This window comes from Tyto alba, unplaced genomic scaffold (assembly GCF_018691265.1).
Source record: "Tyto alba isolate M040663 unplaced genomic scaffold, T.alba_DEE_v4.0 Super-Scaffold_27, whole genome shotgun sequence".
NCBI lineage: Eukaryota > Metazoa > Chordata > Aves > Strigiformes > Tytonidae > Tyto > Tyto alba.
The window spans coordinates 2592986-2610026 of record NW_024881301.1 but is presented as its reverse complement, the minus strand read 5'-3'; the positions used below and the strand labels follow the sequence as shown (position 1 = coordinate 2610026).

The window sequence follows — 17041 nt, the reverse complement described above, 5'->3', positions numbered from 1 at the left end:
TTGTATTTAAGTGTGCGTGCAAAAAGGTGATCAAGTGAGTAGGTTTCTCACCAGGGATGTGGTGATCTGGATTCTCCACAGCCTCTGGCTGCCTGTTGCAAGTTGATGTCCAAATTTCCTGTAATGTGCTGGGTGAGACAGTTATCTGTTTCTTTTCAGTACTTTGAGACCTTGACTATATAAAATCCAGGTGTTGTGACTAGAGCATGTTCCGAGAGCGCTGATGAGATGAGGGACCAATTACAGGACTCCCTACATCACTGAAAAGTGATGAGGATTCAGGAGCTCGGGAAGTGGGCAGCCGTAAATATTGACTCATACCCGAAAAGATGTGGGAGTTTTTCTTTTTTTTTTTTTTTTTTTAGGGTAGAAAGTATAACATTATTTATAAAGAAGGCTTGCTGTATCAAGTGTAGGATAGATGGCAGAAATTTTGATCTTCTAGTGCCTTACAGCGACATGACTTGTATTAAAAGCCTCGAGATTTGACGCTGTCCTGGGCGAAGTTAACATTCGCCCCCTTGTGTGGGGGGGCTGGCTGCCTCGGGACCCCCTCAGCCCCGCGCCCGCGGTGCTCCCCGGGGCGCGCAGGAGGCCGAGGAGGGCTCTGGCCCTTCTCCGAGGAGCCCAGCGAGAGCGCGGGGGGGGGGGGCAGCGGCCATTTGGCACCGGGGAGGGGTGGGGGGGTGGGGGTTGGCACTCGGCTGGGCGAGGGGAGGCTGCGGGGAGCCTCGCTGGGGCGGCCCGGGCGCTGGGGCCGCTGAGGGGCCCCGGGGCCCGCGGGCTGGCGCTCCGGCAGAGGGAGCCGCAGGCCCGGGCTGCGCGGGCTCGGCTCCCCGCTCCCCGCTCCCCGGCCGCCGATCCGCCCTCCCGCCGGGCGCGGCTCTGCCGGCGGCGGGGAGCGGGCCGGGCCCGGCTCCGGCACGCGGGCTGAAACGGCTCCACCGCCTGCGGACCAGGGAGGGAAACGGGCCGCGCTTCACCCGGCGGCAGAGATGGGGACGGGGACTGTTACCGAAGCGGATTAAAGCCGTCCTAAAACGCGTTTAAACTTATGTATCGGTCCTTTATTGAAATGCCCGGGAGAGAGCCGGGATGGAGTGTGATAGCAAGTTCTGCTCCCGGTGGAAGAGCTGTTGCCGGTTGCCCAGTGATTCGGTCCCACGGGTGGGACCCCCGCCACCTCTCCAGGGACTCTGCCTTGCTGCCGTCAGAGGGTGAAAAAAGTGGGACTGGACATAGTGCACAGCAGCATGACGGCTGCTGTGGCCGCAGCTGTGACCTGGCTTTCGGCTCGCTCACATGGGTGTCTGTAGTTTAGCATCTGTAGCTCAGAGTTCAGCAAGGTTTAGTCAAGTATTTTTCAGGTTTGTGAAGAACTGATTTAAAATAGCACGCTGGGCGGCAGTGTCAGAAGGGACCACACGGACTGCATAAACCTGAGGAAACAGAACTGGGATTTATGCAAGCAGTAGTTGTTCTGCTTTTATTATACCAGCATGACTTATGCCAGTGTAGATGGAGTGTTGGATAAATGTTGTGAGACACGTTCATATTAGTAAATGGTGCTTATGAGAGGTCTTTTTCAGATGCAACCATACCATAATAAAAAGTTTTTAACTCTAACCAGAATAGTTCTGCTGCTACAAAAGATGTGGGTGCATCCGGAATCTGAGGATGCCTCTGCAGGTTTCCCCTTCCCAGTTGGAGTGCCATACTGTGGGAATTTTCATGGGTGGTCAGCCACACCAGTAAACTTTATTCTGGGAATTTGCTGTATGCAGAAGGGTAAATCCCCAGCAATCTCTGTGCCTGTTGCAGCCTTTGTTTTGCTTTATTTGGAATATGCTGTTTTCATAGAAAAAATTGCAGGCAAGCTGTTTGAGAGGTTTCCAAGAGAGAACAGAAAAGCAGTGTTCACTATAGGAGCTCATTTGCTGTATGAGTATTCTTTAAAAAGATCTGTTAATTTTGTGGCCTAGTTCACAGTGGGGGAAGGAAAAAAAGCCAAATGTTGATATATCATCATTTTTGTGGTATTTACTAAATCTCTGGAACCTAATGGAGTGTGTGGATAATCAAAAGACCATGAAATTTATTTTACCCCACTTCAAAATATGCCAAATACCAAGAGGTTCTGGAGGTTTAGGATTGCTGCCAAAATATCTTTATAGTAGTATTTACCCATGGTAGGAGTGTACTAGGTTTCTAATGGGAAATCTCAAAAGATTAATAACTCTATGGCTTTTTTTTTCCCCCTTGTATACCAATAGATCTAATTTGAAAATTACTTCAGTGATAATTAACTATGTAGAAAGACTTCATGTATTGTTTTGGTACGCAGATAAAGCGCATGCTTATCTGTAGGGTATAAAGCTGCAGTCCTGGTCCAGTTTATGTTCCAAGTCCCTGTGCTGTGTCTTTCCTATCAACTAGCCACCTCTGACGTGTAAAGCTGCTTGATAGAGGATAATGAGGAAGGCAGCTTGAAGCTGGTCTTGTGGAGAGCAGCTGTTAACTAATTTTTGGTTTCAGTTCAGTTCAGAATTTTTGAAGAAAGCTTGCAAGATATGACATGGTTATGCTGTGATTTCCTTTGTATATTTTTCGGGGATGGGAAAGTTATTTTTTAATTGTTAACTTTTCTTTGACCTGTAACTAGTTGAATTTTTCCTTAAGGTGATGCAGGACAAAGACCTGGCAAGGCCTCATCCCAGATGGTTTTGTTTTGAGAGTTCCTCTGCTTTCAGTTGCCTGTGTTGGATGCCTAATTGGCCTCTTTCTTGGAGACTATGGTACTAAAATAAAGATTAACCATTAATGTTAATTTTTCAGCATACATGTTTTCCAGAAGAGCACCATGTACTCACCTCACAATTGATCTAACATATTTTTGTGCATTGGTAATGGGTACTTTTTGTCTGACTTGTGCAGAGACCTTGTCACATGAACTGAAGTTCTATATTTTATAAGAATTGTTCATCTCCAAATTGTTTTCAGCTTTAAATAATTTTAATGCTAGAGATTAAATGAAATCTAGTGCTTTTGTAGGTGAATTTATGTCTCCTGCCATATTACCTCCTAAACTGGGAACTCTCTTTGTCCCTGTGCACTGAATGGCATCATCTTCCATATTCAGATCCCTCCTTAAAAGACTTTCTGTAACTTAATCCCTTAAAGTAGGCCGGTGTTTTTATGGAGTATATAATTTTGGTATCTTAGAGTATGGTCTTTTCTTTTTGTCCCATGTGTTAAATCTACTTATCGGTTTATGATGGGTAGCCAGATTTGCTTGCTTTATATGCAAGGCAAGTGAGATTTGTCCTAGAATGGTGTGAGGAGAATTTTCCCCCTTTATACTGCTAATGTGTAGGAATTAGTCTTCTATACTTGCTATTCAGCTTTAATAAAGCTTAACTGGTTGTAGCAGACCCTCTTTATTGCAGAGCACACTAAGAAGCTTGTCTGCTGATCTTAATGTCTAATTTGGCTGAAAATTGATCAAAAAGTCATGTGGTTAAGAGCTTCTTTTCTTTAAATACATATAGAATGGTAATATCCCCAAAGTGTCTTGCTGCATGATGGTAGACAACTGAAAAAGAGAATTGTCATATGTTGTATGTTTCAAAACTGCTAAATGTGTCACCACTGTGTGCTCAGCTCTCTGTTGTGCTGTTGGTCTGTGTGTGCTGGCAGGCGGTGATCTGATGTGGTGGTGGTGTTGAATCTTGTGCAAAAATCATTGTAATGTTATGCAAAAGGTTAATTTTTGGGTTTTCCCTGAGTGAAGTACACATTATTTGAGAAATCTTTCCTGTGCATGGATGTATAAAGTTGTATGTCTTCTACCTGAGACCTTCTCTTCTGTCAAAGTAAGGTTCACTCAATTGCTTAGTTCATGGATTTATTACCGTCTTAACTTTGCTTTTAAAAAAACCCCAAACTCTGTCCTTCTGTGGTACTACATTGAGAGGGATTCAACATACCTAATGAGATTCTGAAGAGAACACTTAAAAGGGGAGTAGGCCAAGATTTTGCTGTTATTTCTGGGCCTGCTCTTATGTCCTTGCTCTCTTGATCCATTATAATGGTAATTATAACTATCATTGGCTTGGTAATTGGAATTCAGTCTAAAACTATTGTTGTGTAACAGAATTTAAAATGGGTTATCTGAAGGTAGGGAATCATTATTATGGCAAATAGAATTTGTGTCATCCTGTCAGACTGATGACTTAACACTGATAAAGGGTGATGATACAACCATGTTATTGCAAGCACTTATTTTTGTCAGTCCATTACCAGAAGCAGCTTATTAGAATATATACAGGAATACCCACAAGCTTACTATTATTTCTAAATGTATACTTAATGGAATAATTCAGGTTGGAAATGACTTCGAAATGTCTCCAGTTCAACCTGTACAAAGCAGGCTCAGGTGCAAGGTCAGGCAAGGTTGTTTAGGGCTTTATCCAGTTGCATCTTGGCAAACTCTATGGAGACAGCATAACCAGTCTGGGCAACATCCTGCTTCCTTCCCTGCCTCTTTCTTCCCTGTCTCCCCAGAAAATGGAACCTTACTTTTCTGGGTAGAACTAGTCTCTTCTAGCAGGGCTCTTCAGGTGGGCTTTTTAGGCAAGACCTATTAATCAAAAGACTGTGATTCCATAGTGGTACAGAAACAGATGCCTTTTGCATTCATATCAGCAAGGTGGAATGATTTATATGTGAACTACTAGACAAAACTGAACTTGTGCACCAGCTGCTTTCTGCTACATCCCATCTGCAGGGATGTCTCTGCATCTCTTGATCCAGAAATGAAGCCTTGGAGCTTTTTTCTGTAGTCACAGACAATAATTCCCCTCTCAATTTTCTGTTTCTATGATTTTCTCAGATTATCAGAATAGGAAACAGCACATTTCTGACTGAGCTGTGGCTATCTGTATTATAATTAGCTTCTCTTAAATTTCCAGTTAAACAATGACCCTGTTAATTTAAAATCAGGATTGAAGATATTAGTTTAGCTAATATCTAACTGGCTCAGATGTTCCTTGCTTTGATGTTTTAAAGTACCTTTGGAAGACAGGAATTCAAATCTTAGTGTAGCTGAATTGGCTCATTATCCTCCTCAAGAATGATGCAGTTATATGAGTGTCTTGACACTCATTAAGTGTCTTTTCAGTGGTGTAAAAGTCCATGGTGGCTGTTTTGAAGAGAGTTTCTTTGATCACAGCTGTCATACTTACACACATACATGCAAGCACCTGTATGCTCTTGTAGGGGATCCAGTGTCACTTGTACCTGTACTTCTTTGTGCCTAGTTTGTGAAATTCCCTGGATGTCTTAAGTAAGTATAACAGAGACTCCTGTGTACTACATGCTGGCTATATAAAATCTGATGGATCTCAGGAGCTACCGCAGTGACATAAACAGACTTCAGACCCTGCTGCCTTGTGCTGTCATTCCCAGACTGTATTTTTATGTTGTTTGAAGCAGCAGGCTGTTTGTGCATGCTAATCCAGCCCCTCTGCTTTGTTTAAGGCTTCAGCTGAGCCCCGTGTTCTTTCTTGCACAGCTCTGGAGAGCAACAACTTTAAGTGCAGCTGACAGCATTGCTATCTCGGCATCCATGTATCCAATGCACCCCTCTTTGCTGTCCTCCCCCCCTCTTCCCCATCTTTGCTGGTGTTTTAAACAAGATTCAAGCGGCCTGTGTTAGTCTGCCTGTGGTTGCATGCTGCAGGAGGCATCTGTGTTTCCTCAGGCCTGGCATCTCGCGGCAGTGCGGCTCCCTTCACAGCACCACAGAGGGTCTTCAGGAGTACTAGCAAGAAGCAAAGCGATATATGTTTGTCCTGTCAGGCCCATGACCTCTATCTCAAGAGGTGAAGCAAAGAAAGAGTGTCTCATCTGTCTCCTGTTGGTAGCCTGCCTGGTGGAAGAGGCTACAGGAAAGCGCAGAGCATGCACTGCCAGGAGTGCAGTGCTCTCCTCTGAAAGGAGCGAAAGGCTAAAGCCAGAGGAGTTAACAACATTAATAGGAAACTGAAAGCTTCTGTCTTACTTGTATCTCCACCTCTGATGAGGTTTCTGTTGTTTGCTATGATGGATAATTTACTAATAGGTTTGTGCTCTGCAAAGAGCCCTGAGAACAGTGAGAAATCTGCTGAGTTTTGATTTGTCTAACTTTGTCTTCCAAACTGATTCCTGAAGCTGTGTCTCGGGACTCCTCAGGCCAAACTGGGGGAGAGATTGGTTTGAATTTGTTTGAAATCCTTTTTGAAGGAAATAGTCGAAGAGACATTTTAGTGAAATACATAGGATCAGTCTTAATTTCTTGTTCTGATAAATGTGCTTTCTAGATGCTGTGGTTCTGGAATGAAATCTGAACAGAGTAGTTTGGCTATTGTCTTGAATTCTCTATAAAAGCCTTTGGTTCGCTCTTTCTTGTGGGTTATCGCTTTGTTTTAAAAATAATTTTATGATCTTTTAGTAAATGTTGTCAGCCATCATACCAGTTTGTTAGATCAGACAAAAGCTCGAATATATCAGAAGTAAAATGCTCTTTTACTGCTAAACATGTTTGTTGCATCCAGTGGTGAAGAAAAGATTTCTTGTCCTTTAAGGTACCTGGTGCAGTTGCAGCTTGCATCTTTTCACAAGTGAACCTTACTGGTCCAGGGGTTTGTGGCAGCAATACAAGACAAACGTACACACAGCTATCTGGAAAAAAATGCATGTGTAATAGTGCTTATAGAATGGCTAAGTGAAAGTAAGGTATTTAAGTGTCCAAGGTCATCCGATTCCTGGTAGAACAAGTCAAGCATGAGGTGTGCCAAAATCATCCAGCTATCCCTGGATTTAAGCTTCATCTTCTTACGAGTTTATTGTCACTTTTCACCGAAATAGGACTGTTCCTTTGGTGGTAAGGTTTAGTTTAGAATCTACTTAATTGTGACAATCTGGAAATAAATTTAGAATACCTTAGAAAACCTAGGAAAACCAAAGTTTAGAAACTATTCTATACTAACCTTTAGGTTATTTAAAACCCCCTGAGGTTTTTCCAGTGTGTTTCTCCCTCTCTTTAATGTATGAAGCTCTTGTATATCTGTGCTTGTTTTTATCTCACATGAAAGAAGGCAGTGGGTTTTTTGTTTTCTTTTGGGGGTTTTTAAAAGTCATGCCACTGTATCTTTTTCTTGGAAAGAATGCTGTTTGGTGGTATGGTATGGGGAGCAGGATGTTTGTTCCTGGCTCCCATCACAATGTGGAAGTGTGTTGGATAGATAAGAGAGGAGTAAATGGGGTAGAACAAATGGAATAAAACTGAGAATGTTTATAATAAAACTTAAGAAATTTGGAGGTGGGCAGTTTTGCTGGGCAAGGGGCTGACTTTCTTGGGGACAATGAGATGGAACTGGGGTGGGGTGAAATCCCAGTGTCTCTCATATCCAGTTTGGCAGGGTCTGCGTCATGTTCTGTTGCTGTTGCTTTGTGATAAACAGTTTCTATACAAATGTCTGAATCATCTGTAGATGACAGTTCAGATTTACAGTTGTTTTGTTATCAAGACACTTACATTCCCAACTAATAACCCTGGTGACTGATTAACCTTTTCTGTGGAGACAATCTGTAGCGGTGGGCTAGAAATCCATAACTGTAACAGGTTAAAGAGGATTTTGCCTGCTCTGCAGGAATCTGTTAGCACACTGTCTTGTGTATGCCAGCTGCATACCACCCTGCTCCCATACTTTCTTTTTTCCCTTTAGCATATTGCTATTTGCCTTTAGACCAGAGCAGCAGCCTTGACTACTTGATGGTTTTGTCCTTGTCTGTCCTCAGTCTCTCTGGAAATATGCTCATAAATTGTTACTTCATACGATATCTCCCCCTCTATGCACATCTTCAGCCCAGCTTTATTATTCCCACTTCCTGGACATGTGAAGAAGCTGTTGTACCTGCCTGTTGATTCACTGCTCAGCCCCAGCACAGTGGCATACTTTCTGACTCAGCCCCAGTCATTCTCCTCCCACTCTGTCTCCTCTTCCCAGCACGGTCACTATTTCACTCACTTGTCCCCATTCACCCTCACCTGGTCATTGCTTGGTCTCAGTTCACTGGTTCTCTCTTGCCTAATACAAGTATTTAGTTCTGGGCCACCAAATACTCTCATCTGGTTGTAACTCTTTAGAAGGGGTGGCTGCAACAGATCCTCAGATGAGGTGCCTTGCCAGCGCAGTGCTGTTGTGGCAGCCTCCAGCCTTCTGCACGCAGCAACTCTTGTTCCCCTACAGGTATTTCTCTTGTCATTGCACCAGCGGAGGAAAGCCCTGTTCTCCCTTTGTAGGAATCCTAGTGAGCCTGCTGGGAAGTTTGATGCTTCTGAGAGAAATGACTTGCTGGTATTTTGCAGACACCTTGACACCTTCCTGTTCATGGGCAAGGGACCACTGAAACTAAAGGAGAAAAGCAGACTGGAACTGTCTGCTTGTGAAGGCAAACACGATGGGCAGAGCAGCTTCATCCTGACATAAAGTAGTTATAGATTAGAAGGTTTGTGTTGGGGTTAAATACTCTGAAAAGCTGCTAAAAACACTGCAACTTTAAAAATCCATTAAGTTTCCACATCAACTGTACTTTGGTATAGCAGTTTTGGTTCACAAAAAAAACGATGCAGTGGAACTAGAAAAGCTTCAGAACAAGTTGGGAAGAGTGGTCAGATACATGGGATATTTTCTGCATGAGAAAAATTGTGTAGACTAGAAACCTTCAGCCTCAAAAAGAGATTGCTGTGGAGAGGACATGAAAGAAACTCATGAATCACAAATAGATAGGAAGAAGTAAACAAAATGACCAGGTACTGTAGTAGAGCTGGGAGGCATTAAGTGAAACTAGCAGGTTAAAAATCAATGTTAAAAAGGAGTTTATTCATCTCACTGTATGAGCTGCAGAGCTCCTTGCCACAGGATGGTATAGATGCCGAAAGATTACATGAGTTCAAAACTAATTGGACAAACTCAAGGAAGACAAACCTAATAAGGATTAAATACAAAGATGTTGCCTCTAGTTGAAGCCACAGACTGGAATCGGGGAGACTGTTCTGTGGCAGCATTGCCACATGCTTGTCCTGTTTTAAACTCTTCCCATAACATCTGACATTAATCATTGTTGGAGAGAAAAGAAAGGGGCTAGAATGATCCTTGGTAGATCCCCCTACAGCTATTCCCATGTTTGTGTGCTGTGGGCTTTTCAGCGTGTATGAATTCTGTCCTCTTTCCATCGCCACCCTTGGTGCTTTCTCTGGAGAGCAATTGAAAAGTCACATACCAAAAGATGATGTTGCAAATGGATCTCCACTTGGTGCAATCCAGTGGGTACCCTTTGTAGCTCTAGTTCTCTACCACCTCCTGCCTCTGTGTGGCTTCTGCAGGGTGTTTTTTCATGTAATCCAATTTATGCTTACCTCATGTTTTTAATAAAGTTTTCTGAACAGACATAGGAGTGGAGAGGAGCCTTTGAGACAGCATAAATTCTGTAGAGGCTGATGGCTGTAGCCATCACTTGCCTAGAAAAACATTAGCTTTCCTGGAGTGAGCTGGTGACAGGTTTCACAAACTGTTTCTTTAACTTGCTTGGTCGGGTAAGGGAGAAATGCACAGGTAAGTTTGGGGGTTTTGTTTGTTTTTCTTTATTTAATTGAAATCTTTCATTTTTATGGCTAATTGGAAAAGCACGATGTTTTTCTTTTTTTTTGAACATATGCATTTGTAAGTACACTTAAGCATCATGAAATAATAAAAAAAAATAAATTGGTGTGGCTGAGTTTCATTGTGAATGTGGTATGTTCCAGTAATAAAGTGATTTGTCTAGGATATGAAGCACTTCAGGATCTTTTGGCATGGGAGAACAGCATAATCAGCAGTATAAAAAGAATAAATAGTGTAAATCCACAATACTGAACTTTCTGGGATAAGTAGAGCAACTGCAGCTACCTTTCAGATCATGAGTGTGAATGCATGAGTGTATAATGGTGTGAGCTAAAGTTGGAAGTAGATGCATAACACTAAAGTAATAAATAATGTGTTATTAATAAACTGGTGACACGGTGTTTTTATATTGAAGATTGATCTAGCTCGAGTCCTGAATTATAATAGTATTGGAAGAAAAGTATAAGATGATGTTAAACGTTGTATAGTGGGAGAAGGAGGATCTCTTGCAGTTTAGGTGTTTTCTGAGCCAGAAATTGCATTGAGATTATTAAGTCTAAGAGACATTGTGAATTTTTGTCCTTCAGTAGCTACCTCACTCCCCTTCTGAACCAATTTAAGTTTATGGTCTCCAGACACTTGGCGGAGGTGGGCACCCCAGTCTAATAATGTATTATGTGTTTAAGACAGAATTAGAAAAAAATACCTTTTAGTTGTGGCTATTGTAGATAAAGCATCATGCTTCCTTTCACTCTGTTCTTTGCACACATGTACAGAGAAAAGAACTAACAGTATTACAGACAGTACTGTAACTGCTTTACAGAGCTGCTTGTAAAACCAGATTATATAGCCGTATACCAAGAAACTTCAGTAATAGTGAGCTGTGGCTAACGTGTTCCTCCTTTACAGGACTCAGCAGGATCATCCTTATAATGTAAGATACTTGTGGTACGTTGGGAGGATATAACAGTTTTTGTATAGTGTTTACTTACTGGTTTAGAAAGGAAGGGTCAATGCAGCTCTTTACACTAAGAAACTTTGTCATCAGCTTCAGCCTGTAGTTACTGGAGGAGGAGGTAAAGGAGAGAAAGAGATGTATTGTTCTCTTACATAGTTTCTGGGGGAAGGTTGGATTAAAAAATATCAGGTTACATAGACTTTTCAAAAGGTACAAATTTAGAACAAGGAAATAAAATAGGACATAATTGCCACTTTCATGTGCCTAAAAAGCAATGAGCTGGGCAGCAGAAAGGATTGTCAGTTTAAACAACAAAATCAATGTTTTTACAAGAAACAAATCTGAAAAAAATGCAGGAGGGTGATTATTCCCATCTACTTTTTAACCTTTAGATGCACTTGGGTCTCATTTTCCACATTTTTTTTTTGCCATGCAAACAGTAGAGCTAGATTTGTTTCTTATGTTATTTTTGACTTGTGGTTTATATTACTTATAATTTAAAGATTCTGTGATTGGTTTTCTGTAAGAGCATTTAATTGTTCAAAGCTTAGCATTAACCACAGGAGTTGTGGAGGGAAAAAGTAGTTAAGTGTGCATCAGAACAGGGCAGAATTTTTTTTTTTTACATGGCTCTAAAATTTTAGATAAATGGTTCCCATGCTTATTAATGGCTTCTTAAATCTAATGAACTCAGAGGAGAAACTATGTCTAGGGAGATAGCTGGTTTGGTTTCTTCAGTGTTTTTAAAAAAACAAAACAAAACAGGCAAAATGAAAAAGGTAAATGCGTCGCTTTTGTTGATAATGAAGATGCTGAGTTGATTCATCACTTTCATATATGAGTCAAAGTAAAAAATATTGCACGTATCTCCTTGGTTCTTGCCATGGATGCTGAGTATAAATTTTCAAGTTATTTACTATCATAATAATTCACTGTGTTGGGATCTAAGTGGAAGAAATAATTAGGGAAATGACAGAAAGGAAAATTAGAGCAAGATTTTATATAGTATTGGAAGACAATGTAACTTCTGCGCCGTGCTTATGTGGTACAAGTCACCTTTTGAAGATAAGAATGACAGTGAGATTGGGGGGTGGGGGGGAGGAAGTTGTGCTATATTATTGTGAAGTACTCCACATAATTTTTTTGTTTTATGTATAAATTCACAACTATCTTGAGCATTCTCTGATTGACATTGCTTCACGTTTAATGCAGCAGTTGCTTGTGGATCATGACTTCAAAAATTTGGTTGTGAAGAAGCAAAACTTTAAATTTTCTGCATGCAAATTGCATGGCTTTTTAATGCTACTCAGCTGCTACATAATTGCCATCAATTACTTTGTATGCATTTTGGAAAGTGGTGGTGGAAGTTTTCTGCCTGGCATGCTTCAGACACTTGGAACAGTCAGAAGTAACAATGTAGACAATAATCATTCAGTTTTGACAGTCATGATCCTTGTCATCATAACAGAGCCCAAAAAGTGAAACTACTGGTAATATAATGTACGGTGGTTTATTTTCACGTATTGAGCAGGGAGGGATGATTTAAAAGACCACTGAATGCTAATTTCTGTTGCTTTTTTACCATGCATATTTTAAATGAAACAGCAGCAAATGGATTTAATTTTTGAGATCTAAAGCCAGTAGATCACAGAAGTTCTCCATCTGTTTGTTACCAGCACTATGCTCCGCTTTTTAAAATAAAGATGATGATAATGTAGCTTATGTGTTTTTCTGCAGTGGAATGAATAAATGAAATCTTCTGAAGGTGATCCCCAAGTGTTGGTAGTAGTGAAGGGTTTAACTGCAAGAAAAGTACCTTTCAATGTATTTTTTCCTCCAACGCTATGACTTTTTAAAAAGGTACTTAATTGCTCAGGCTCTTTAGCTGGTACAAAGTAATTGAACAGAGGTCGCCGCTTCTTTTTGCGTTTTATGGTACAGGGCTCGGCATAGCACTCCTTAACTTTCCTGAGGCTTCTTTAGATGGTGCAGCAATAATAAACCACAAGGACTGGATCAGAAACCTATGTCTGGTGATGCACCTGTGGTCTCTTCCAATTACTTTTTTTGCTGACTTCAACAATATTAAGATGTTCTACAATATTACTAGACTTCTGTAGAGTTTGGTTTAAAAGTGATTGGGCAGTTTTTTCTGGAGAAAATCCCATTAAGCTAGTAGGTCAAATGATGCTCCCTTGGGAACTTCTGGAGTTGCAAATCACTTCACTGTGGAGAAGTATACTGAGGAAGAAGTATTCACTTGTTTTGTACTTTGCTTTATGCATCTCATGTAGGCCACTGTCCCAGATAGGATGCTGAGTTAAACAAGTCTCTGGCGTGACTTGTTCTTGCTGTTCTTACTTTGTTTCCTTGATCTCCACAATTTTTTAATTGCTGCTTTATTGTGCATGTAAGTCCTCGGCTTCCAGAGTCTTGTTAGCATGTTATCTTATGTGGCATTATGCCAATGTTTATGGGATTAAAGCAAAAGGAAGTTCTGGTTTGCTGTTTAAATCTGAAATGCCGAATGAATCTGATAGGTTACATCTATTTAGTGAAACTGCAACTTCATACCTGCTGCTTCAGTCTCTCTGGCAGGCATTAATCCAAATATGTTCCATTTCTAAAAAGAATAACACTTTAATTTTTGCTAGATAAAACTAGACTGATTTCATGCATAGATATATAAACAAACAATGATGGAAAAAGTTAGAAAGGAATTTTTTTGTTTGGTTTTATGAGTTTAACTATGTAGTGTTGTAAAGAGAGGAAACTGTACTGTGGAAAATCAATACTTGCTAAAACTCTTAGAAAACCACACAGAGGACAAGCTAAGGCAACCTAGTTTTATGCTTCCATTTCATTATGCACTAAGTGAAGAAGGTGATAGTTACAGATATAGAGGAATTAACAATAATTGAGAATTAAATTAACACTGAAGAAACTGACTTGAAATTTTATTGAAATGAGATGTGAGTACAAATCTGTTTTAAGATTGTGAAACTCTGTAGAATCCAGAAGCCTGATGGGTTGTATGACATTGTTACTGTGGTTAAAATGTGGTCAGTATTACAAGTGTGTGTTTGTTTTTGGAAAAATACGTCAACCTGCACTAGCTTTTGAAAAAGAAAATGCACACACCCCCACAACCCTAAACTGGAATTGGTAAAAATAAAAACAAGTATCTAGAAATATGTTCTCATATGTAGCTAGCAATGAACATAATGTCCTTCACTGCAAACAGTAGTAATTTATAGTTAATAAATTGAAAGGCCTTGAGTTTTGTATGTATAGTCAGATAGGTACAATTTGTCCGCCTCTGCATTTATTGCAACCACAGATCACGTAAATCCGGTTGTGTTGCCCCATAGGTAGCTAGACATTTTTTCCTTTCACCTGTTTTCTGTGCTTTTCATCTGGTAATAAGTCATTTCCAGACCAAAGTATTATGAGGACTGACAGGTCAGGTGTTATAAAAAAACAGCAATAGAATTAAAATGCTTCACCTTTTGAATATTCCAGAAGCTCAAATACAACACTAACCTAATTCTAGCATTATCCTGGTTTTACTCACCTATGGATGTGATTGTATCTCTCGTGTGCTATTGCATTTCCTGCCCCTCTGAAGTCATGTTTTTGTTGCTTCTGCACTTACAACTCACACTTGTTATGCATCTGTCCTAGATTCTTTTCTCTGACCCTCTAAATGGGTGTTTTAACTGTGTTTAAAAATGGGGGAGGAGAAAGTAGGCAAACATGTTAGATTGTCAGGTTCTGCAACATTACTGACAGTAAGTGCTCTTTACCTTATTAGCAAATAACCCAGCTCTCAAATGAATAACTTGACATGTTAACGGAGCTACAAGGTATTGCTGTTGTTCTTCAGTATCTGAGTCTTGTTTACACTTGTTTTTAAGAAGTCACCCATCTGATACAATCTTCCTTCTTTTAAATTGACAAACGGTGTTGTATTTAAGAAAATAAAAATATTTCTCTCACCTAGACTTTTTTTTTCCTACCTGGCAGGTATGTAGTTAGCTGTAGTTGTGTGATGTTGTGGTTACTTTCATAAGTATACAGTTGAAGATGGTTAGAGATGCATTCGGGGCTCAGGATTCAACTGTGCTTTGAAAATGGGGCTTTACCATTAAAATTATTGGTGGATAGGTGGGGTTTTCTTTTATGTTAAATAAAAACATAATGTGCTGCAATTGGAAGTTTTAATTCAAACAGTATGTACTAAAGTCAGGGAATGTGTTGCTCTGGTTTTGGTCCTGGTGCAGTTAATTGCATCAAATCACTTGAGATTCCCTAAACCGCAAATGAAAATATTCCAGGAATTAACAAACTGAAATACTTCATGTTCCAGTGAGATGAGGTGGTTTAGGAGAAGGGCAGTTGAAGCATGGGCCTTGCTGGCTTCTGTGTTCAGCTACAAATTATGAGGACTCGTTACTTCATCTTTTAGTTGTTAGAGATCACTCTTTTTCTTTTTTTTTTTTTTATTTTTCTTTTAAACACCCCATTCACAGTCTTGAAAGGTGTAAGAACAAACAATCTTACTGAACACATACTTTAACAACACACTAAAAAATTAATCTCACCCTGTTTGAGCTAATAGTCCTGTGCATTTGCTTAGAGGCTGTAACCCGCGCTGCGTGTTAGGAAGACAAGTAGCCTGCCTGATTGCGGTAAGTGTGTCACATCCTGCCCTCAACTTTGCCCTCCTTGGAGGCCCTGGCAGTCTCCTTGTGGTTTGCCCACTAGCCAGCTGGGAGTGGCTCAGGAAAACTTCTCTAACCTGTGGATCTGGTTCTCGAGCAAACTTTCAGACTTACCAGTATCTTGGTGCTGCTTGCCAAGCCCAATTAGGAGAGAGGCGAGGGTACTGGGGCAGGCTTTCAAAGGTTGGCGGAGAACTCATCTGTAATTTTATGACGAATTTAATTGTGTGCATTCAAAGTATGTTGTATGGAGATCACTGTTGTTTTTTTTTTTTCCTCCTTGACAACCCAGTAAGCTCCTTCGTAAACATGAGAATACTGAAGAGCCTCCCTCTTCTGTGAAAATCTTCCCCAGTCTCCTCTGCAGTAGTGTTTCTGGCTGTGCTTGGAGGGAAATGGGCAAGTAACTGCTTTGACGTTAGATGCATACAGTGTGAATGCCAGCACATCGTTGTTAAATAAATATGAACTGCTCCTTCTATAGGCATTTTTGAAGATAACCTATCAAGTCAAGGCATGTCGTTGGAAATTTACGTGTCTTGATATAAATTCCCTGTCATCTGTGTCATCAGCAATCCATGTATTTCTTATTTGAATGCCTTTGCTTCCTATAACTTACCTAACTCTGAATTTACTTTATTCCTGCTACTTGTTCAGGTGCCCTCTTTGATCTGGAGCCTGACCATAGAAAGATGAGATTAGAAATTATCTCCGCCGTTGTTTTTCTTGCTCTGTGAATATTTTCACTTATACATAGTTGTGTCAAAACATTGTTATTTTTTTCTAGAGAGCTTTTAAATTATTTATTCTTCAAGTAGTCCCATTCGCTACTTTGTCCCGATCTACATATATGGGTTTCTTTCCATGTGAATGTGTCCTTAGTGTGTCCCACAGCGAAGCAAAAGAAAATTATGTAAGAACTCTATTTTTCATATCTCCCTAGGTTTTTTTACTTTAGGATGCAGTTACTCAGAAAAAGGCATTTTGAGCATCAAAAAAAATATATTCACAAAACATCAAATGTGACTTCTCGTTTTTTTTTCAACTTTGGGGCATTAACACAGACTTCTTTTTCCCACTGTTATAGTATTTGAGCTAATACTATTTTAATGTGAAAGGCATAAACAGAGTTCTGGTTGGAAGAAAAGGATTTTTGAAAGGATTTTCTGTGATACTAAACAGGGACTACTAAAAAGGCCTAATTGCCTCCCATACAAGTTTTATTGTCTCTTTGGTTATCAGGTAGTTTATTTCTATAGTAGTAATAGTAGCTTGCAGTGTGTAATAATCAAGGTGAAAAATAATCAATGCCACTTTCACATATAACACAGGCTCCTGATGTTGGAAGGACTACCCAGAAACGTGGATCGTCTCCTAGATGCATGTGTTGTGTGTCTCTAGAGAATATGTAGCTAGACGAAAATGTCGTTTTTCAGCTGATGGATCGTGGAATGCTAGATCAGCTATTAACTGATACAGCTTTTCAGGTTTGCACTGAAATGGTGGAAGCAGCTTCAGTGGGCTGTCCAGGTAGGGAGCACATTTGCCTTACCGCCTCCTGTATATCCCTCTAACTGCGTGCGAGGCTGAGAGTGTGTGTATGGAAGGTAATGAGGATGAAACTGGATCCATTTTCTTGTCATCATGGCTGACAG

The 17041-nt window shown here is 40.5% G+C and overlaps 1 protein-coding gene across 3 annotated transcripts in view; it reads left to right on the top strand.

Moving 5' to 3' along the window:
- SPIDR (scaffold protein involved in DNA repair) overlaps positions 1–17041 on the top strand; it is a 202912-nt gene that overhangs the window by 13491 nt on the left and 172380 nt on the right. The gene's annotated exons all lie outside the window — the stretch shown is intronic.